The sequence below is a fragment of the Neolamprologus multifasciatus genome, chromosome 20 (genome assembly GCF_963576455.1).
Source record: "Neolamprologus multifasciatus chromosome 20, fNeoMul1.2, whole genome shotgun sequence".
Lineage (NCBI taxonomy): Eukaryota > Metazoa > Chordata > Actinopteri > Cichliformes > Cichlidae > Neolamprologus > Neolamprologus multifasciatus.
The window spans coordinates 33,022,937-33,039,263 of record NC_140458.1 but is presented as its reverse complement, the minus strand read 5'-3'; the positions used below and the strand labels follow the sequence as shown (position 1 = coordinate 33,039,263).

The following is a 16,327-nucleotide window of genomic DNA, read 5'->3' as shown; positions in this document are numbered from 1 at the left end:
ACATATAATATGCGTGTATTTGCTGTAGGGGGTCTGAATAACACGAGCTTTATAATGGCAACCTCTAATACGAGTCCATTCACGGGGCTGATGTGTTGGACACTGTGAGAGGTGGTTAGTTCAAGCAGAAAGTCAGAAGTCAGGAAATTCTTTTTCTAATCCCGCTCTGCTACATGTGTGCTGATAATTCCTGAATCAACATGTACAATTCAAATCATTCATCTTACATCCAGATGTTACCCTTATGTTATCCCCCAGTTAGACTGAATTTGGAAACTCAGAAGCATCTAATATTATCTTATATAAAATTGAAAGCATTGAAATCAGAGCAGACTTGTTATGTTTCCCTATTTCGTAATGATGAAAGCTCATATTGAACATGGCCAAAGTTTCAGAAAAATGAGATTATGTGGAAGTAATCCCTGTGACTGCTCTAAACACTCATTTTCAGACCTTTTCTAGTCTTGGCCCAATGTGACTGTAAGCATAGGCACAAAGCTCTGGCTGTGAGTACAGCAGCCCCCGCACGCCTACTGTTTATACCTTCTGTTTGTGAGGGGCAGCCAATGGAGAGGAAAATGGCTTTAAGAGGAAAGCAGCACCAAACTGCTAGTTTTCAGATGAAGATAAACTGAAGGGCATGTGTTAGGCCCCGTATAAAAAGAAATAAAGATTATTCTGTGACTCATGCACAGCTGCTCCACCAGAGTCTAATATTAAAAACGAATGAGTAGGACATTAGGATAAATAGGTCCCCTTTAAATCTTATTTACATGTGTAGCTTCCACAGAATAGACCGGAGAATCATTCCTGTTCTGGACTTTCAGTCTTGAGTGACACGAGGAGCACAGCAGTACACAGAGAGAGAGGATAAAGGTCAGAAACACAGGCAGAGACAGCAAAAACACATCTTTGACACTTCCCATTGCTCTGAGCATGACTTGAATATGATTGTAATCGTTACAATAGGTGATTACACACCTATTGTAGTCGTTGGGTGTGCTCTGATTTGATTCTAATTTGAATTGTCATCAATATAATAAATATCTGTGTGTGACTTCACTTTGTTGCATGTGAAAGAAAACATGCGGGCAGGTTTGCGGCGCTAAGCATGAGCAGTTTTTTGTTTGAGAAGCAGAAAATTATTCCACATATTCAAGCATTTCAGTGATAAACCAAGTAAAATATGTGAATAGCTGCTTGATGGAGTGGTAAAAGGTGGCTCGGGCATGTGTGCCTTCAATATGGACAGACTCCAGTGCAGCCTTGTAAAACACTGTCCTTGTTAATGGAATTACTGTTAAAAGAGATGCCCTCTCACATGCTGCAATCCATGAAGCAGATATTCAGTTAATACCCTGACCCTACAAACCTAACCACACCCGGTCAACAACAAAAGGGTACAAGCCATACGCTGACCAGCCCGGACATTAAAAGCAAGCTAGGTGAGGTGAGTAACACTGATCATTCAGGGGGACGGCACTTCGACATATTCCCCTCACCTAAACAGCGTTGCAGATCACATGGTTGTTGCAGCCTGTCGGTTTTAATGTTTTGGCTGGTTGGTGTATATGTTATCTGATACTGATGATCAAGAGCCTGCATGAGTTTCTGTTGCACCCTATCGCTGTTGAACCAGGGTGTGGCTGCCGAGCAAGTGACTACTCTAGTCTGCAGCTCACACTGGAGGGAACAAGAGCCAGACTTACATCCACAATGAAGAAGTCCAGCCAGCACCAGGCATTGGTGAAATACTTGACAAAACCATAGGCGACCCACTTCAGCAACATCTCCAGGATAAAAATGTAGGTGAACACCCGGTCAGCATACTCCAAAATGATCCGAATGGTCTTCCTCTGCTCAATGTACACATCCTCAAAGGCCTACGGAGAAACAGGAAACACATTAGTTACAGAGAGAAGACGGTGACAGAAATATTACACTTAGATGATTAACGATGCTTCTAATGAAACTGTTTACGGCACCACAGCCCAGCCGACGGCTGAATCCTAACTGTGATTTACAGGAAGAAAGAAAATTGTAAATAAGTCCACAAGAATTATATGTCTGCATCAGACCCGTGCTTTGTATTTGGCACATTTAACAAACTCACCAAATCCCCTGTGTCCTCTCCCATCCCATTTAACCGCACCACTGAGAGGCTTGTGTTACCTCCTTAATGTCACAAACACTTTTTGATTTCTATTCATTTTTTATTTTGTCTCCAATTTCCCCCAGTCGCTAAATATATACTTCACTCATCGGTTCAAGTATGTGGAATTCTTGAATTTAACATTTTCTCTTTTTATTCAACTGCACAGTTAGCTTAAGTGTGAGCAAATGCTAATAGGCCTCCTTACCAGAGCGCCGCTGCTGAGGAGAATCATGAAGATGATGAGCGTCTCAAACCAGTTGTGTTCCACAATCAGGTAGCAGGTTTTTCTCAGGAACCACCAGCTCTTCCCCCATCCCATAGTGATGTCAACATCACAGCATTTATACTTGGCCACGCACGCTGAGGACGCACAGGAGAAGAAACAACAGCAGACGTATTGAGCCAAAACAAGATGGAATGAACCAGCCGTGAGATTCGAGTCTGAGGTTTCAACATGTTTTCCCGGTAAAATCTTAAAAGAGCTTTTACATTTGCAAACTGCAATTCCCACAATGCACGTCTTTGTATTCATTTTGCCCACCCAAGGAACTTTGCCCAAGTTGAGCCTTCACATGCGGATTTAGATTTATCTAACATAGGGTGCAAACACATTATATTTGTGTTTTTCATTTTTTAAAACCCTTTAAGACCTACCATAGAACCAAGTCCGACAGAGCTTATATTATATTTTTACATGTTGTGGAGCCATTTTGGGAGCATTTCAAGTTGCTATACATCAATACAACCATTACAGCCTAAATTTTAATAATATGTCTGCATTAAGTGCATAGTAATTACATAAATTGCAAAAAAGTGCAATAAACTACAAAAAAATTGAAAATCGTTTGTGTTTTTAACATATATTTCTAGTTAGAGAAATTTACAAGGCTTATCCCTCAAAACTGTAAATACAAAAAAGTTGCACAAAACAGTTTCCCACCACAGGAAATTTATTTTGAGTGTCTTCATAGTTTTATTTTTGAAATACACCAATTTTTATACACTGCAGGAAAAACGAAAATAAATATTATATGCAAATTTGCAAAAAAGCAGCATATGCATCAAAATAAACTATTTCCAGCAGTGCAATATGAGTCCTAAGCATCCCAGAAACCACACAGAAAGTCATAAAGTCAAAGATAACTTTTAAAAACACCAGTATAGGCTCATGAGGCCTTGATGGTAAAAAACTACATTTCCGCAAAATACGTCACTTCCAGTTTCGGGCAGGTCATGGCGGACATGCGATAGTTCGTGCTGATGGACGTAGGAAGTGTTATGAACAGCTGATCGGATCGGCAAAGCGTGTTTCTGGAATATTATGTTTTTGTTGCTGCAAGCGCTTTTTATGCAGTTTTTGCAAAGCTATATGTGGAAGGAAACTGTGACCTAGGACAAGCTGATGGCATAAGATGTAAGTACAACTCCTCTGGTTTCATATGCAAAAAAAATTATTGCGCTAGCTCATGTGGTTGCAGAGCTACCGGGATTTAAAAATAGTTAAGCAAAACAGAGCGTGCCCGCTCTGACCGGTTTTAAAGGGTTAATACATTTGCAAAGAATTTTGAGGTAAAAATGAATTTAATTCACCTCGATGAAGCACAGTGATTACTTTCTGGATGAACTGTAAATAACAAAAATAACCAGCATTTTGTTTTCTTGTTCAATATAAAATGTATCTATAAATGCACTTTAGTTTATTAAAACCGTAGATTTATAGACAGATGGTTAAATAATGTTTAATAATAAAGCTCCCCTTCAACCCTGGTGCCCTACAGTTTCCACCCAGCCCCTGGGGAGTCGAGGTAATGGGTGGTGTGGAAGCAGTGGTCTCACCATCTGTCCAACATGGCTCTGGCTCCATGTATTCCTCAACCGTCTCCACCACAACCACCTCCTCCACGTCTGGTTTGATGTCGATGGTGCTGCCCTCCGAAGAACTGGTGTCATCCAGCTAAAGAAAAGCAGACGCATAAACACATTTTGTTAATGTGGCAGTGTCTTGTTTTTTTTATATTTATGTTTTTAATCATATTTTATTCTATTTGTTTTGGGTTTTTTAAAATATTTTCTTTTGTTTTATTTACTTTATTGATCTATTGATTTGATCCGGTTTGCTTTACAAAGACCTTTGATCAACCTCGTTGCTTTTAAATGTGCTACAGAAATAAAATTCACACTGACATTAAGAAACAAACATACAAAAATGCAAAATACAGGAACTTTTTATTTCAGTACCAAGAAGCGATGGACTCATAATGCCTCTTAGAGCCTGAGGAAATGTTATTTCTAAATTACATCAGCTCTATCTTTAAATGGAAAATCTTTGATCTTTGTTTCTTTTTTTTCTGTGTTTTTTTCTTCAATGTAATGGACTTCATAACAACCTTGAACATCACCTATCATGTGTTTGAACACTGAAATGGAATATCAAATGTCAGATAATCTGCTCTGAAAGTCTTCTAAATGCATTTCATCAAAACACATAAGTCACAGAGCGTCCATTCATCCGCAGTGCCTGCCTGCTCAAGCCAGTCTAGATGGCTCTATTGAGTAATGGGGTTCTATTATGTCTGAGCAACATAGAGTGGCCAGCCACACCCAGACTTTCACTGGCATGAGAGAGAAAATGGCACAGTGTTGGATAGCTGAGGATTATACACAACAAAAACAACACGTGGAGCATCAAATTGACAATGTAATTAGGAACAGTGAAAGGGCCTGAATATCATGGACGTATTTCTTTGTATGCCGTTCTTTCTTTCAGTAAAATCTCCCTGAATAAGACATGCAGTCATTTTAAAAAAGAAAGAACACCTTCTTTCATTTTCACAGTTTTATATATCAGGATATGATGGGAAAAATTAGCCATATTTAAATACAACCTGTGATGCATACATATAAAAGATTACAGCATGTCATTATTTATTTGATACACACTAAGCAGTCCTGTGAAAGACTAAGTAGACCCCACAATTCAATAGTCATAATAATTTTAAAGCTGAAGTAATTGCTTTCTGAATGACTTTATCAGTCGTTCACGTCGTTGTGATATGAGGCATATCATCTTACATCAGTTCACTGAGGTCTGCATGGGTTCATTTATGCACAGCTCTCTTAAGATCCTGCCTCAGCACTGCAATGCAGTTGAGGTCTGGACTTGAGTGGGCCTTGTTTTGCAGATTTTTCAGCCTTTTGGTTGCAGAGGTACTGCTATGCTTGAGATCATCGTCCTATTCCATGACCCAATATCACCCAAGCCTTAGCTGTCAGACAGACAGCCTCACATTTTACTCCAGAATACTTCAGTATAGTTTATGGTTGATTCAGTGACTGCAAGGAGCCCGGGTCATGTGGTCTTATCTGTCCAATTGTCATTGTTCTAGAAATCTTGTAGTTTGTTTAGATTTGACTTTGCTAACCTAAACTGTGTTTCCATGTTCACGTAGAGAGAAAAGGCTTTCTCCTGGCAAACCTTCCAAACCACCATATTTGTTTAGTCTTTTCCTAATTTTAATGCCATAAACTTTAACATTTAACATACATTAGATCTGTAGAGTCTGAGATGTGGCTCTTGGGCTTTTTGCAGTTTTAGTTTTCCACAGTCTGACCGTGTGTCAATTGCTGGGAAATCCACTCCTGGCAAGATTAGCAATTCACTTGAATGCTTTCTTACTGTAGGGTTGGATACAAGTAGGGCTGCTCAATTAATCGAATTTTAATCTCGATTACGATCTGGGCTTTCAACGATCATTAAAAATGACTGAGCCGATTATTAGCCCCTCCCTCGTGCTTTACTCTCGCGCTGCTCCGTGTGGCAAATCGAGCGCACCTTCTGCATTTCGAACACTGTCACAACAATTAAGACTCTTAATTGTTGTGACACGTGTTCGAAATGCAAAATACACATTTCATGTATTCTCAGCCAGATTTGGTTTACAGCAGCGGTCCCAACCTTTTTTGCACCACGGACCGGTTTATGCCCGACAATATTTTCATGGACGGCCTTTAAGGTGTCGCGGATAAATACAACAAAATAAAACCAGTACCAGTACCGAAAAAAATAAAATGTATTCATAACACACGTGAAAAGACCCAGGAAAACCGCGTAAACTATAAAAACAATAACAAAATAACGCTGAAAACCGATAAAAACCCTGAAAACTATACATTTCACACCTGAGCCTCAACTCTCGTGGCCCGGTACCAAACGACTCACGGACCGGTACCGGTCCGAGGCCCGGGGGTTGGGGACCGCTGATTAAGAGGACCCGAGGGAAGCTCGGAAAGCTCAGCAGAAGTTATTTGGAGAGGAGAGTGACTGCGTTGGTTGAAAAGAGAGGTAAAAAAACTTCAGTGGTGTGGAAACATTATGGGTTCGCGGAGTCAGACGTGGATCAAGTAGACACAGTGTGTAAACTTTGCACCACAGAGCAACACTGCAAAGTTCACTAAACATAGACGTTTACATTTTCATTTATTTTTTATATTGCAAACATTTGCACTGTTATCAGTATTTGCACACTATTTTATATTATTTTTGACAATCTTTAAAGTCATTATTCAACACATTGTTATTGTTAAATAAATATCGTCAAATAATCGAGATCTAATTTCAGTGAAAATAATCGTGATATCATTTTTGCCATAATCGAGCAGCCCTAGATACAAGGCCTTTGAAATGGCAAATATTCTTCCCAGACTGATGGGCAGCAACAGTTGCTACTCTGACATCATCGTACTGTAATGATGTAACGATGTCTTTCCCCCTTGAACAAACACCTGAATGCTCCAGACCAGCAAACTCCTGCTTTTTTAGATGAACTCACACATTCTGATGATCAAGTGCATTTGATTATCAGCACCCAGCTGCTGCTTATCCTCTTAATTTCTACGAAAGCAGTAAGGGTGCACTTAGTTTTTCACACAGTGCTTCTGCATTTTGCTTAATCTATGTTAAACAATGGAACAGTTTAATATGTCATGTTTTGTAATCAGGTTGTATGTACTCGATGAACCTGATCAGGATCACAGAATTGCAAGAGGACGTGCTTTCTTTTTCATGTGACCCTGTCCTGGCTGTTTTCACTCACCTCTTTGCTGTTCTCATTGTCTGACTCGCTGCTGAAGTCCTCTGTGTTGAGGTTCTCAAAGTCGGACTCTCCCACAGCTATTGGTACGCAAACGGTCAGATTTGGGTTGTGGATAAAGGACATGTGGTCTTCGTCGATCATGTACTTGCCCACGCTGCTGCCAATACCACTGGTAGTGCCGTTACCATTTTTGGCATAGTCCAGGTCACGGTTAATGTCCACCCCAGTGTGATTAGCGATACAGTTCAGTTTCTTGTCGTACATGTCTTCCAAAGGCTTCTGCTCATCTTCCATCGGCGGTTTCCTCAGCAGACTGGCCATCAGTATTCGCATCTTGGCTTTTATCCATGCGATGCCTTTCTTGATGCGCATGACAGAAATCTGCAGGTTGTTCGGCTCACCGTCGTCATCTGTCGCCGCCAAGTTGTCAGCACTGAATGAGCTCAGCAACAAGGCAAGGAAGAGGTTCAAAACCTTTAAAGAGTAAATGAAAAACAAATACAAAAAATGGCAGTTTTGAAGGAAGCAGGAGGGAATCCGAGTAACCAACTACACACTTGTAAGGTAGCACCTTGTGATTTACAAGCCACACCCTAAATCATGCCATGTTCTGATTTAACATTTACTGTATTGAAGATTAACTTACACACTGACATTATGAGCTCTATTAGGTAATGAATCTATGAAGTAATAAAGTGAAAAGGGGGGTCTTTTTATAAATAAACTTCCATACATTCATTTCTTATTTTACAACTGGAGGAGTCGCCCCCTGCTGGTCAAGTGATAGAATGCGGGTCTTCCACATTGGGTTCCCCCATTACATACAGTGTAATATGCTATGAATATCAAATATTCCATACACATTGTTTCTTCCTGTTTTACTTGTGATGCTAATGAACCTTTTTTAAATTCATATACGTGTGAAAAAGAAAAAAGGAAAAAAGTAATCGGATGTTGAGCTAAAAGGGGCATTTTTTCATTGGGCACCTTGAATTCCATTATTTCCATTGATGGATTGATTCCATTGATTAACTTTAGTCAGTGAGATAACTGTCATTCAAGTGGGCGGTACAAATGAGGCATCCAATGAAAAATAAGAAAAGTTGTCATATGTCGTAGTCATAGACCTTATTTATGGTCCAAACGCTATGAATTATGCAACAGTGATGTGAGTTTGTATTGGGACCCTGAGCGGAAAGCCCTGTCTAAGTAGACTTACGTGTGTTTTAACAGTCACACAGCTAGTTGTTGGTAGTGAAAGTCATGTGTAAAAGGTTTAGGCTTGTTGTTTTCCTCCCTGTAACTCTACAGAGCTTCTAAACCTTCATCATTAAAGTAACAAAGAATAGAAGTGCCGTTTTCATACCAAACACTTTACTGAATTCTGCCTGAAGATTTGAAACGTCCACTCGCTTTGCTCTACCTTCTGGACGTCTCTCAAACTGTGTCAAGAACTGTGCACCGGAGTCATGTGTGAACTCCCATTAGCAGTTTCCAGCTAACAACATGGGACACTCACCACCAGGTTACCGATGACCATGACCATCATGAAGACGATTAGGCACATGGCCTGGCCGGCCACCTCCATGCAGTCCCACATGGTCTCGATCCACTCACCACACAGGACACGAAAGACGATCAGGAAGGAGTGGAAGAAGTCATTCATGTGCCAGCGGGGCAGCTCACATTCCAGAGAGATCTTACACACACAGTCTTTGTAATTCTTCCCAAACAGCTGCATGCCCACCACAGCAAAGATAAAGACAATGATGGCCAGCACCAGAGTCAGATTTCCCAAGGCTCCCACTGAGTTACCAATGATCTTGATCAGCATGTTGAGAGTGGGCCACGACTTGGCCAGCTTAAACACTCTGAGCTGAAGTGGGAGGAAAGAGTAGGAGGATTATGTTTTAGTCATAACATCCCATCTTTACGAACTTGTTGCTTCGATTCAGCAGAGTAAAAATAGCATAAATATACAGCAATGTTTAAATAAACACAGATTTTACTTTTGCCTCGTTTGCCTCAGATGCAGTACCAGTGCAGAGCCGGTTTTGTCTTCGTGCTTATCGAAAAACAGCCCACTTTCTGACAGGTTTGAGAACCTGTTTGAGATCTGCCAGTCTGGTTTATCTCGCAGTAACCCCGAAAATATCCACATCAGTGGTTCCGACTTCTACAGAGATTTGCGATGCTGTGAGTTTTTGACACATACGCCAGTTTTTGGGAGTTTTTTTTGTTTTTTGGAAGAGTTAAATATGTGCAAACAGCTCTAGATTAAACACTGACACTGCATCAGTGGATAAGTATTGTTCGATGTGCAGAATGTGCATGATAACACGCAACAACATGATGCAATGATACAATCTCAACTCTACTTTTCTAGGCAAAGATAGATATTTACCAATCGGAATGACCGCAGGACTGAGAGGCCCTCAACGTCAGCCAGAGCGAGCTCCACTAAGCTCAGAGTCACAATGAATCCATCGAAACAGTTCCAGGCCTCCTGAAAGTAGTAGTATGGATCCATAGCTACAAGCTTGAAAAGCATCTCTCCTGCGAAGATCCCCGTGAAAACCTGACATGCGAGAAGGAGGACAAATTTAACTTGGCTTCTAAACATATATAACAGAATGTAAAGCATAATGAGTAGAAAAAGAACCGACACATTTGTTCTGCAGAAAAGGGCATTAGGTTAGTACTCTCAGCTACTGCAACCTAACTTAAACACAAATAGATTATTTACAGAGGAAGCACATCTAGTTAATGTCCGTGCATGTGTCAGCTGCTCTGCAGTCACTGAGGATAAAACGGCACTTGTTTGTTCTCATCTTTAATAGATCACTGATGGCTACCTTCAATCGCACAGACCACATAACGAACATACAGTCATGTAGGCTAGGGCTGGGCGATATGGCCTAAAATTCACATTGCAATATAATTTGAAGCATGTGCAGTAACGATATATATCACGATATATTCTTTTCTTCTGTCTAACGTATTTTCCACACTATAAGACACACTTAAAATCCTTTAATTTTCTCAAAAATCGAGAGTGTGCCTTATGTATGAATTCAGGTTGTGCTTACTGACTTCGAACCGATTTTGGCTGCAGAAATCTGTTAAAAAATGTTTTAGTACAACTTTGGTAAGCCGCCCTGCTTGATGGATTGTCAGAACATTACGGCTGCCATAGTGAGGAGCTTCGCGGTGTAATCTGGGTCCAAAACTCCGTCAACTTCAGGTCCCAAAGTCAAAGGAACACTAAGAGTTAAAAACGGTCTAAATTCTTTGATCTTTAATTAAATCATCAGCGTTGCTGCTTTATCGGGTGTAACAATTAAGTTTTACATTCATGGACCCATGAAAACAGAATTTATTAAATTTAATGGAGTTAGAAGTTAACAGGAAGTTAGCTCGCTAGTTTACACTTAAACATTTCATACCATGCTCTGACTGAGAGATTTTTGAAACTAATTAAAACGTACAGCTCTGCTACCACTTCCAACATAAATGAAGACAGAAAACTAAACAGCAGTGGCGTTTGCAGGGTTACTGAAGTTGGACTACCTGGTATATAATGTTGTGCTACGTGATTGCTAGCCACACGGCTATGTTAGCATAACATTAGCACAGTGAAGCTGGAGGATGAACGCCAACTTTTTTTCCACTCGATAAAAATTAACGTGAGGGATTCTGGTGGTCAGGGACAAATGCAATCGCATAGCAGGATGCTATACACGGGCCAAACTTCAGTCAGGAGAACAACTGAGATTATTCATCCACAATACGAGGTTAGTCATTAATATACTGCAACAACATGGGAATAGAGCAGCTGCGAGAGAATTCAACATTAATGAATCAATGTTACGGACGTGGAGGAAGTGCAGTTTTTGGCTTTCCCCATATTTCAAAAGTGCTTCATATCTTTGCTATGACTGTCATAATTTGCAGATGATAATGGTTTTAGCCGCTGCGATGCTTTCGACCAAAACAGGCGCAGCTTGATGACATCATCAACATGCGCTATGGCGATAGAGCGGTATAGTCAAAATCTCTATCGTTGGCCAAATTTATATCGTTTCTATCGTATGTCGTTTATATCGCCCACTCCTAATGTAGGCCATACATGTTTTTGGACAATGACACTTATTTTGTCATTTTGCTTCAGCACAACCACCACAGTAAATTTTAAATAAAACAACCAAGATGTGACTGAAGTGTAGACTTTCAGCTTTAGATCAAATATTGCTTTTTAAGAAATAACAGATATCTTTATGTTTATAGTCCCCTGTTTTCAGAGATTTCAAATTAATTGGATTTAGTCTATAAATCATGGATATAACCAAATGCTGTGTTTTCTCTCTTCAGATGTTCTGTTAGACCAGGTGGGTTTGTGGCTCTTTCTGCATTATTTCTTTCCTTTGATTTATTGGGCTGAGATCTGGTTACTGATTTGACTGAAGAATATCCCATTTCTTTGCTTTGAGAAACTCTTGCTTTATCGGTTTACACTCTGAAGTGCTGCCTGATCAGTTCTGCAACATTTCAGAATTCAGCATGCGACTTCTATCTGCAGTCGCATCATCAACAAACACTGGTGACCCAGTTCCACTAACAACCGTGCACGCTTATGCCATAACACTGCCTCCACCATGTTTGACAGGTTGTGTAGCGTACTTCAGATCATGAGGTGTTTCTTTGAACCTCTGAAATTCTGAACTCTTAGACGTTTTCTGGCAAAGTTTCATCTTTCCTTCCTGGTTCTGAGTGTAACCTGTGGTTTACACCTTGCTGTGAACTCTCTGTATTCCCCTTCATGAAGACTCGGGTTGACTGTAGACCTCAAGTGTGATACACATGCTACCTCGAGAGTCTTTGCTTTAATTGAAATAAACGTTATGAAGTTGTTTTTAATCATGGAAATAATTCTGTCATCATGCACTTCGGTTATCTTCTGTGGTCTTTTGGTGTTGCTGAGTTGACACGGCATTCATTCTTACTAGATTTTTATGGGTTGTTTTCTTTCACAAACATCAACCTCATACTGAGCATAACAGCAAACAGCTACAAAATGCAAGTTCAACACTTGGAATCAACTCCTGATCTTTTATGTGCTTCATTCAAATAATCATACATAACGAGGGAACAAGCCTCATGCGGCCACATAGTTGTCCAATTACTTTTGAGCTGTGTATAAAAATGTAATTCCTGACAGTTAATGTAGTTCTTTAGTCAAACCCCTTGAATTAAAGCTGAAAGTCTGCACTTCCGTGACATCTTGATTCTCTGAATTTAATCCACTCGGGTGGTATGAGCTCGAAGTCAAATCGACCTGTATACACCCTCGTTTGTCAGACTGCGTGTTCATTGGTGCGCAGGATGATGACTCATTGCATCAAGGTGACCTAGAAACCTCCACCTGTACCACCCATTAGTCTTTTCAAGTCGATTTTTATGAACCACAACTGGAAAGAACACATTTCACTGCTTTTTCAATTGTAAATTAATACAAAACAGACATACACACAAAACTGTATATAAAAGAGCGTAAAACAATATGTGTTAACTTATGTGAAATGGTGCCAGTACTCTGATTTACTCAGTTTCTTAAAGAAAAACAAAGCTTTTAATGAAAACAACCAGGTCTCAGAAATTATTTAGGCACCATTTTAGAAGAGCTCATCGATCAGCCTTCATGAAATATTAACACCGCCCTCCAACCAGTCAGCCAACCAGCAGAGAAGCAGGTGCATCCACTGAACCAGAGTACAGCGAGAGAGACGGGAGAAGAAGAATGGAAAATGTGTGCATGTATGTAAAGAAAAATCCACGAACACTAGGAAGCAGCGGGGGGTTTGGGAATGTTTTTTTTTCCCTTTTCATCTCAGAACGGCCAATTAAAGCATTGTCAATTACAGTCCCATAAATAACACCTTTCTGTGAGCTACTGAGAAGAAGCAGAGAAGATCATTTACAAGAATACCAGATAAAAACAGCAACAACAAAAAAAATCCACTCACCAGATTTCCTACAGACAGCATATCTTCAAAGTCAGGGGTCATGGGGTAATGCTCCATAGCCATGAAGAGGGTGTTTAGGACGATACAGATGGTGATGGCCAGGTCCACAAAGGGATCCATGACTATAAGGTTCACAATCTCCTTGATCTTAATCCACTTGGGGCTGCATTCCCAGATCAGGAATGTGTTAGCAAACTTATACCAGCATGGGGGACACTTGCGCTGAGACTCCTCCAGTTCTGAAGACATAGCGCGGATCATACATCAAAACCAAACATACTTGCGTGCTCAGCAAACTGCATGCAATGGTATAATAGGATAGAAAAAAATTTTATGCAATGTATGTATCTGGTACTTTTGAATATGCAAAGCAGATAAGCAGGAAATTCATGTCAAACTAATCAAACAATGAAGAGCAGCCCTAGTTAAAGAATAATGAGAGAGCAGGTTAAATAGCTGGGTTAAAGTGGCAGTACCCTCCACTAGTGTGTTGGTAATGACGCTCATGACACTGTTGGCCCGCTCTTTCCGCCCAAAGGAGGTATTGAGCTGGTCCACAGACACCATCAGGGAGCCCGACAGCTTCTTCTTCACCTCAACCTCAGTAGTCGGCTGTCAGGAGGAGAGGAAGAATCAAGCACCCATGGAGAGGACATGAACACCATCCCACATCACCACCGGTGGCCGGCGGAGGGAAGTGCACGACAGCAACGGCAGGAAAAAGTAGTCGAGGATCAGAATTTTTGGGGTGGGGGGGTCAGGGCACGTTTCATTCTCGTCTACTTGTATGCTGGTTTCAAGGAAGATGTGTGTATGCTGTAAATGCATGCAGGTTTCAGCCAAAGTGGGAGCAGTGGTCTAGGGCTACTTGACCTAATTGTGTTTGAATGTAATTAGCTCATCCCAATTAGATAATAAATGGATTGTGAGACACTGTGCGAGGAGAACTGCTTCTGCATGAATGCATTCTCAGTCCCGTCATGCAATAATGGAGGCTTTGCTGCCATTGCAATATAATCATGAGGTTATTTTACAAAATGTCTCCCAAATCTGGCCATTTGTAACACAAACTTGCAAATTGATGCTACTGTATCTTCCTATTTTGAAACCATACAACTTATATTGCAACCATCAAGTCAAGAGCATTGTAAATAGGTCGTATGAAGGCAGGTAGTTCAAATTCATCCAGTTGTCATGCATGAGCATGCTCCAAGTCAAAGAGAAGGAGAGGAAATAACAGACATCATAACCAAAGTTTGGTTTGTCTACATCATGCTTGTTCTAATTTGGGGTTTAAATCTACCATGCTAACTAGAATGACGCACAACTAATTTGCTAATGCTGACCAGGGAGAGACTGGAAAACATAGAAAGGTATAGACAGACAAGGACAGCAGCCCTCCTTCATTTCTTAAAGTTTTTTTGAAAGCCTAATAGGATGGTGTGTTACTTTTATATATTTATGTAGCTAGCTAGATACATATACTCTGGGGTGGAATCAGGGAATTAGGGAAGCAGATAAAATTGTCTGTGGCTCTATAAAGCTGGTCCCCTCTGTTTCCTCCGGCTTCTATTGCAGATCTACCCACACAGGCTAGCAGAGGACCTGGATGCCTGGAGGAACACATCAACACACTGGAGCATGTTAACCAATCATTATATGCCATTTGTTAACAAAAACTGTGTTTCATTACTGCTAGTGTGTGAACGGGAACTTAAAACACGAACCTGTGTGTTACTTCTTTCTCTGATCTGTACACTAGCGGGTCTGAATGATTTTGAGTGCATGTACTTTATGAGTTATAAGTTTGATGCTGACATATTCAAAACATTAACAGTCATCATTCATTTCAAACAGTAAAATTGCCTGGAAGTCACTGATAGACCAAGTATGAAGCTAACTTGTGAAAGGTTTAAGTATAAATGCTATAATCACGTTTATTTTCCCATCCTTTGCCTACAGTTGGAGGGCAGCATACACTGCAGGGGCTGGGGGAGGGGAGGCGCGAGCGCTTAGCCAAGAGATACATACGGACTTGCAAAGATGACAGTAGAGGAGAGAGAGCCAGAAAGAAACGTAACGGACGAGAGGGGGGGCCATGCCTAGATAGGTCTACTCATTGACTTCCTTACACTTTCGTCAGTAGCTGCCTTATCTATTTTCACCTCAGGCAGAAGGCGTCCACCGGGCCCGGGGCCAATGAGCGACACCACGCCGTTGCAGTCCACCGTGCTGTTCCTCTTGCCATGGAAGCCAGTGTAGCTGCTCCGCCGGTACGGGCTGAACAGGGAGCCTCGGCGCTCCTCGCACTCCTCGACGGTGCTGTGCTCATCGTCGGCGAATTCGTTCTCCGAGCCCACGTCCTTGCTGCGGCCCTTAAAACTGAAGATGCTGCTCTTGCTGTTGTGGCGTGAGAGGAAGGGTGAGCCCGGTATACTCAGGAGAGACTGGAGGAAGGAAATAGAAAAAAGGATGAGAAGAGGAGATATTTGTGTGACGGAGCCCTGGGCCCTTCTGGGCCCTTCAACTCCAGAGGACAAGATGAAAGCCAACATCTGTGGGAAATGTAATGCAGCGAGGGCTCCTTCCCACGAGGAGCCATATTCTTCTGACTAAATAAACAAGAACTAGATAATTAGGTTAGTGATATGCTTCAGTGTCAAGGTCACACACACACAGGACAGAGATACAGGCGTCTGAGACAAGTGCAATCTGAACATGAGTCACGACAGCAACAATCTGGAATGTAGCTAGCATTGATCCAGCTATTTTTTAGCTCTACACAAAGTATGCTAGCTCACGGGAAATCAAATGTTTTGACAATAGCCCTCTGGTTGTGTAGAAGATGAGTGAAAAGCACAAAGGAACCCTTGCATGTCACATGAGGGATTTTCACAGACGTGTTGAAAAGCGTTACATAAGGCCCGTAGGCCTCGTTAACTCGTCAGCTGAATATAAAATAATAATAATAATAATAATAATAAATAATAAAAAATAAATAATATAATAATATATCATAATAATAATAATAATAAATAATATAATAATATATAATA

At 40.9% G+C, this 16,327-nt stretch overlaps 1 pseudogene across 1 annotated transcript in view; it reads right to left on the bottom strand.

The window, feature by feature from the left end:
* Positions 1 to 16,211, bottom strand: part of LOC146495360 (sodium channel protein type 8 subunit alpha-like) — a 32,882-nt pseudogene extending 16,671 nt beyond the window's left edge. Inside the window, exons 1-9 of the transcript XR_014871609.1 lie at positions 15,404 to 16,211; positions 13,748 to 13,883; positions 13,272 to 13,510; positions 9,653 to 9,826; positions 8,768 to 9,124; positions 7,249 to 7,722; positions 3,992 to 4,109; positions 2,361 to 2,515; positions 1,710 to 1,883 (exon numbers count right to left, since the gene is read on the bottom strand). The product of XR_014871609.1 is annotated as a sodium channel protein type 8 subunit alpha-like (transcript). The remainder of the gene's footprint in view (positions 1 to 1,709; positions 1,884 to 2,360; positions 2,516 to 3,991; positions 4,110 to 7,248; positions 7,723 to 8,767; positions 9,125 to 9,652; positions 9,827 to 13,271; positions 13,511 to 13,747; positions 13,884 to 15,403) is intronic.
* Positions 16,212 to 16,327: the final 116 nt, after the last annotated feature.